Genomic DNA, 7,466 nt, shown 5'->3' with positions numbered 1-7,466 from the left:
TAACCATTAAACAGCTGATCTCTCACACACACACACGTATTCTCCCCCCCCACACACACACACACACACACACACACACACACACACACACACACACACACGGAAAGTCACTGTTTTGCATTTCATCACAACACAACAGTGCACGTATTTGAGCGACATCTAAGTCAAATTAGATTCAATATTAATACCAGAGGCACTGATGGGATAAAAAACATATTAACACATAAACATACAAATAAAAAAGAAGGTAAGGATATTAAACACAGTAAAGTTGTCCAAAAACCCAAATTAAACCGTCACAAATTTAAACCACCAGCAGTTTGACAATCAAATCCTGAAAGTGACGAGGTGAGACTTTCCAATCCTCGTGTCTGTCAGTTTCATTTACTTATGCCTCCTTCCTGCCTTCATAGGTATCAATCTGCGTAATGAATGTGCAGACTTATGAATTACAGACAGTGCTGTATGTCACCAGGTAACATGAATGAATCACCAGACTGATTTTCTGGCTTCTCGCCAGTTTTGCGTGTTGCAGTGTTGAGTTAGATTTGGCACAAAATTGTGATTATTTGTTGCTGTGAACAGGAAGAGGAGAAAACTGTTTTGTAAACCTTTTGAGGTTTTTTAAACTTATACCTGAGCTGGAGAGCCCAGCAGTCATCAAGCAAAGATTACACAGATAAGATGACATTGACACAATTTTCTCCCTTTCTAATATTTTCAGGCAAAATAACAGTTTTCAAAAAGTCCAGAGTGATACTGATGGTGGACTTCCCTCTGTAGAACCAAGCAGCCACATCTCAGTATTAAGATGTGTTGTTTAAAGTCTTTTTCTAAAATCCAAACACCTCACAAATAAAGATCTAGCTCAATTTTCCTTCAGAAATCCATAATTCTTTGCTTAAATACCATCTCTGGACACCTGCTAACTTGTGTTGCTCATACTGAAACAGAAACAGCCACTTGAAGGATTTGATGAGTGGGAGAGGGGTGGGGATCTGCCAGTGTTTTCATTGATTGTAGTCAGGATCTTTTTTATTTCAGTCATGATCCATATGATCATAGGTGAGGGTTGGAGCATTAAATCAAAGTTTTGCCTTCCCAATCAGCTCCTTTTTCACCACAACAGACCAGAGCAATGCCCTCATTACTGTGAACGTGTCCGAGACCCATCAAGCCATCTCTTTAAGCATAGTGCTCCGAACCACGTGATACAAACCATTAAATAACCCAGAGACACTTTAAAACACTTTCTTTTTTTGTGCCCGCTCCTATGTGCAGCTGCCAAATGTTATTTATCTGCAATCTTTCACATAAAAATTCTGAACCTGCCTAAAGCTGGAGGTGATTTGTGGTTGATGTTGATGCTTTAAGCATTGAGTGACTGAACTGCCACAGGCAGTTTAATCTGGCAGCCAGAAGAGTGTTTGCTGGGTCATTACCCTAACAACCAAAACTAATGCCTCCACAACAACACAGTGAGATAAGTGGGTCTTCATGGGGTTACAAAGCACAATTTGTGACTTTGATAGAACTTTGCTTCCTATATCCATAAAACAAGACACTGCAAGTTGTAAATTGCATACCTTAGTCACACCTCAGAAATACAGGTTTCCATGAAATGTGCTTTTGTGCTACACCTTTTATTTATTTCGCTCTTTTCTGAGAAAGGCCTGTAGCCTAGATGTGTCTTGAGCAGAGAAGTTTTATTGCAGCATGACATTACAGAAATGCTCCGTATGAACACACATATCCTGCTGTCAATTCTCAAACCACTGGCATTTGTAACAACAACGACCCAGGACTGGAGCATGAAGGGTGGTAAATAACACAGTGGACTCGACAACGGCCCACTTTGAAAACCTTGGGTAAATTTGAAGTGACACAAAGGATGTCTTGCTGCTTGCTTGCTTTTTCACATCCACAGAGAAAGCTTGCACCTGCTGGGCTAGTCTGCCGGACCTGCCGTGTGCTATTGATTGAAACACTGCTGCCAGGGAGTAAAGACCTGGGTTGCAGGGCAACGAATAGGTCAGAGAACAGCGAGCGGCCTGGCATGGGGTGGGTGGTGGATGCTGCATGGTACACAGCTGGTGAATGGGGTTTCCAAGTTGGCATGGTGCATAATAAGTTTTTTGTAAATTATGGGGATTTATTGATCTACAAATTGAGTATTTGCCTAAATACTTCCATCCAGGTATTGAATAACATCAGAATAGCAACATTACATTCATTAAACCTATAAAATATTATCTTGTGATAATTCTAATTACACATTTAGAATTGTCTTTAATTGTTTTTTTTCTTGAAAAACAAACTTTTAATTTAAATGTGTGAAGGCAACTTTTTTTACACTTTTTTTTACAATTTTTCTTAGTATTTTGAGTTATGTGATCATGCAGAATAGTTCAGCCTCTTTTCTGATTTGTTTTGGGTCTTGGGTTTTATGTTCAAGATACAATTTAGCTAACAAACATTAGCTGACTTGAATTATTATTATTCCTTTCAAATAAGTTTCAAAACAAACCAGCTGCAACAAGTTTCTAATTACCTAAAGGTGTTATGTTGTCAATTTTAAAGTAATTTTCTGTCAAATAGTTATCAGTAAAATCAACTGTGACATCAGTCATACACAAAAGGGCAGAAGTTCTCATTTAGGTCAACATAGGCTAAGCTAATGGTTAGCCAAATCATGCTACACACATATGTGCAAAGCTGTGTGAACGCTGCTGAGGCTGCTAAATGTTTTAGACCACCTGTGCAGGGCATCTACTGTGGTTAGGTGGTAACATTGTTCATCATGTTAACAGTGACTTTTGGTTGATTTTATCATGAGCTTATGTAGGTTTGCTCCTGTGTGTTGAGGCTCTGTTTTGCTCTGCCAAACTTTGTTTGTGACTTTTTACTTTATTCACTTTATGCTCTATGAACCTGAATATGATGTTACTTTAATCTATATAAACGTCACATTATATTCAAGACAACAAAATGCTGGGAAAATTGTCAGATTTCACTCAACTGAAGCCAATGTCTGAAATGTACTGGATTCACCCTTGACACGTCTTCAAAACATCACAGTTTGATGAGTTGACATCATACTTTTATATTTGTACTAACCTCTTGCTGATTATAAAATGCAAAGTGCAAACAAGTTAATAATTGTCAATATTAGACACCATGGGGGCGTGGGAGGGGGTGTTGAATGATCACAAGGAAAGATTAAAACACGTCCCATCAAACACCACCAAACACTTGGGCTGATGGGGTGTGTATTGTGTGTGTCTGTGTTAGTAATAATCCCAGTCCAGTAGATTTGAGCTCATCTCCCACATTGTGGATCAGAGCTGCACTCCTGCTGCTTCTTTGATCTCCTCTCCTCTTTTCTCTTCTGGACTCCTCTGACTGCCACTCACCTCCAGGGACTCTCCTCCTGATTGCAGGACCCAAGGAGCACCACATGAGGCCAGGGATTTGAAGACGATGGGCAGGGCCTCTAGCCTGGGGGGGGTTCACTGATCAGCAGGGGGTCGTATAAAAAGCTGGTAGCTGGAACAAAACACCAAACTGTAGAAAGGTTGGTGAGAGAAAATAAAGACAGAGGAGTGAGAATAAATTATACAATATTGCAAAATGTCACACTATTGCAAAATGTCACGCTAAAGAGTATGCGTTGGAAATGACTCTCAGCAACAATCACACCAAATCTTTGCTCAGTATTTGTAAATTTGATTGAGTTAAAGCCATTTATATGTTGGCTAAAGCTAACTAGCTGCGGTGGCCATTGAATAGGATTAACTCCAAAATCTAATGAGTAGATGTAAATCCAGTGATTACTTTCTAAAAGTTTTTGTGATTTGTGAAATATTTTGCTAACAGGTAATGTAAAGCTTTCAAGCCAACATAAGGTGGGGATTTTGCTCAGCTACTATTAAACCGAAACTCAATATTTTTAAAAATGGCTGAGTTGTACTCATGTTTGTGTTTCATAAAATTACTTAGATGTAGCAGCCATCTTGAATTGGGGTGACTACAAATATTAAAGGGGACATATTGTGCAAAAGCCACTTTTTAGCCATAAAATTTATTTGTTGGGGTCTCTAGAAGACAGAAAAGTTTAATTTAGTCTCTCCTAGTTCAGTCTAGATATCTTTATATTCTGTTTGGGTCATATTTTCCAACCTGTTCAGTTTTCTCTATTGTCTGATGTTTTCTGAACTATTACATCAAAGTATTTGTGATGGAAATGCCAAATAAGGTCTGAACTCACCAACTACAATTTGGTTGTCTTTATTCTCCTCTGGCGCTGGGTCAGACTCTGGCACCAACATGTAAGGCTTGATGGACAAGTCTTTGTAAATAAAGCGTTTTTTTTAATTTTTAATTTTTTTCGCGTAGGTAAATAGTTGTAAACCCCTCTATAGCTGGAATGGACTGGGGGTCAGGGTGGGAAGTGCCTCATTTGGCTTTAAAGGAACAGACAAGTTGCTTTAAAACACATTTCAGAAATGGAGGCTTGTGAGAAAAACTAATTTAAATGTGAAAAAAAAAAGGATTTAAAAGCATGATGTCTGTTTTAACCTGTTGTAGAAAGAAATCCTAGAACTACTTTCTGACAATATTATTTAAATCTATCAGGAGGTCTATAAGATATTTTGTTCACAGAAACATAGGTTTGACTTTTAATAAAACACCTTATGCAATGTGTATTTCTTGGGTATGTTATGGATGACTCTCCGCAGATGACTGTGGCAGCCATCTTGAATTGGGTTGGCTTCAAAAGTTAGTTGTACAATATGACTTTTTGAAAGTTTTGTTGAAATGTATTTAATATATTTCATGACATATTTTGCTAATAGATAAAGTTGATTCCATTGTAGTTGATGACAACGTCTAAGTAAAGGTCTTGCATGAACAGAAGCACTCGGAGCTCTACCGATTGCAAAATTATGTGATGTGAATGACTCTTGTTTCTCCAAATGACATTATTTCAAAAGACATTTAGTTCAGGAATCCTTCAGGTTCATTTAGCAATTTCTTTGAGCATTGCATGGTGAAGTAGTTGAACGTTATTTTCCTGGAAAGATTGACAACGGGTCTTGAATGTTTTACATGTTGAATATTTTTTTTTCTCATTGTAGAATGATAAACTCCAACTTGTTTTTAACTGACTTTATAACTTTTTCCCAGATTGATGGACAGCAACAGTTGTTTAAGTTYATCACTACTGATGTCTTTCCACCTTGGCATTGTGTCAACACACACCTGTGTGCTCCAAAGCAGCAAACAACCAAACTTCTTGTTATTTTAGAGGTGGTCACACTGATGAAAATCTGCTAATCAAGTGCATTTAATTAGCAGCTCCTGGACTGTACAAAATAGACAAAAGTCCCTATCAGGCAGCCTGGCCCGATTTGACGTCATCTAATGTTGCTCATTGGTTGGTTCACTGTGCCTCTTTTTTTATTCCGATCCCACCCACATCAAGGTGGTACTCTGCTCAATGCAAACACAACCAGGCCCAGGGTAAAATAAGGGCCAGGTCGACTGGAACTGGGGTGGCTTGAGCCGGGCTTTACAATAAAAAATTTGGGATTTAATCGTTCCATTTAGAGGTGACTGTCTTCAACACTAAAGATTATTCTGCAGTACTTAAAGGGCTTACATCTGAGTAAAAAATTAACAAAGATTAACAAAATGTTGGCTTCCTTCCTTTGTAAAAATCTTTTACTAATTGACATTTTATTGTGTAAGTGAATGTTTTTGTACAGTTCTGGGACAATGTTTGAAGTGGTTTGGTGCTACGTATAAATAAACTGAATTGAATTGAACTGAAACTACAGTCATTTGTGAAATGGCATACATTTGAAAACAACTTTAATTTCAGTGTTTTTAGACCCTCTCCAGTCAAGCTGTAGTCACAAAACTGTTTCTTTTATGAGTTAAGCTCCACTTGCTGTGTAAAGGAGCTCATTTCGCTTTCCTCAATCTCTGTTTTATTCTGAACAAATTTTACAATTTCCTAAGGCTAGCTTGTGTGTTTGTGCGCATGGGCAAGTTTTGTTACATCGTAGGAACCATTTTCCAGAAAAAAGGCGGCCACGTGGGGACCGAACATGCATTGTGGGGAAAAATGCCTGGTCCCCATGGATACAGATGCAAATTGTGGGTTGGGGGTTTGGTTTTGGTCCAAGATGTGAATTGAATTTAGGTTAGTTTTAGGGCCAGGTATACCTGTGAGGTTAATTTTAGGATAAATGGTCAGAGTTAGGATGTAAAATTACCAAAAACTGAATGGAAGTCAATTCACAGTCCCCACCAGGTTATAAAAACAAATATTTGTGTGTGTGTGTGTGTGTGTGTGTGTTCATTCAAGCAAATGATCTGGAGTTGGTATGTGTGATTGGCACACAAAGCAGATGTGTGGGCAGCAAATGCCATCTGGAGAAAGCGCAGTAGGTTTGTAAAAGGAGGGAAACGGGAGGAGGGAGGTTCTTGTGCTTCTCCCCACCAAAAGAAAGACGCTGGTTTGACAGGCGAATAAAAGAGATGATGGGAGTGTAATCAATCAAAACCAATCGGACTCAAATACAGGAAGACAGGAGACACCCCCCCTCCCACCACCACCCTGTCCCCAGCCACCACTGTGGTCCGTCACCAGCAGCTGAGACTCTGCCTCCGTTGACTGAAGTGGATAAAAAAAAAACAGGTGCCCCTTCTGGATTTTTCAGCTGCTAAACTTGTATTCATGCAGAAAATAAGCCAAAAAATGTTTTTTACTAGTAGCTGCAGATTGGAAGCTGTTGTCCTGTGTCAGCTCCACTAATCTTATCAGGGCACCAGATGTTTTCCGTGCCTCATTAGACTGGACAAGGAGCTATCATGGACTAGCCTTTGAACCATCAAGGGCAAAAAAAAATCACATCCCAGGAGACACAAACACACATTATTCTTCATAATTAGTCAGACATGAGTATGTGAGGGAAAATCAAAACTGTCTTTTGATAGGCTTTGCAAAAAGATCACCTCTGTAAGATTTAAAGTCCTCTTTAGGAAATGAATATCACCCACCACCTGTCATGCCAGAGTTTTAAAGTACCATCATTTTTAAAAGGAAACTAATGATGAAGCTATTAACACTTTTGTGTTGTCTCGTGGATTAGTTGTGGTATTTACTTGAATTGGATTAACTTTAAAAGTGATCAGTTGTAGATGTACATCCCATAGTACTGTTCAAAAGTTTCATTAAAATCCATCCAGTGGCTTATGATATTTTGCAAATAGAAAGAGTTGACTCGAACAGTTATTGCTGTTTTAAGCAATGACCTCACACACAGTGAGCACACTTGAAGAATCCTACATGTCAACCCCTTCAGACCTGCATGCTGACCTTCAGAAATCTGTAAATTTAGTTTAAAAAAACACTAGCACTTTTATACTTTGGGGGGTACCGATGGTGGCAGTAGAGC

This window comes from Austrofundulus limnaeus, unplaced genomic scaffold, assembly GCF_001266775.1.
Source record: "Austrofundulus limnaeus strain Quisiro unplaced genomic scaffold, Austrofundulus_limnaeus-1.0 Scaffold150, whole genome shotgun sequence".
NCBI lineage: Eukaryota > Metazoa > Chordata > Actinopteri > Cyprinodontiformes > Rivulidae > Austrofundulus > Austrofundulus limnaeus.
The sequence above is the reverse complement of the archived record's forward strand: the minus strand, read 5'-3'. Positions refer to the sequence as shown.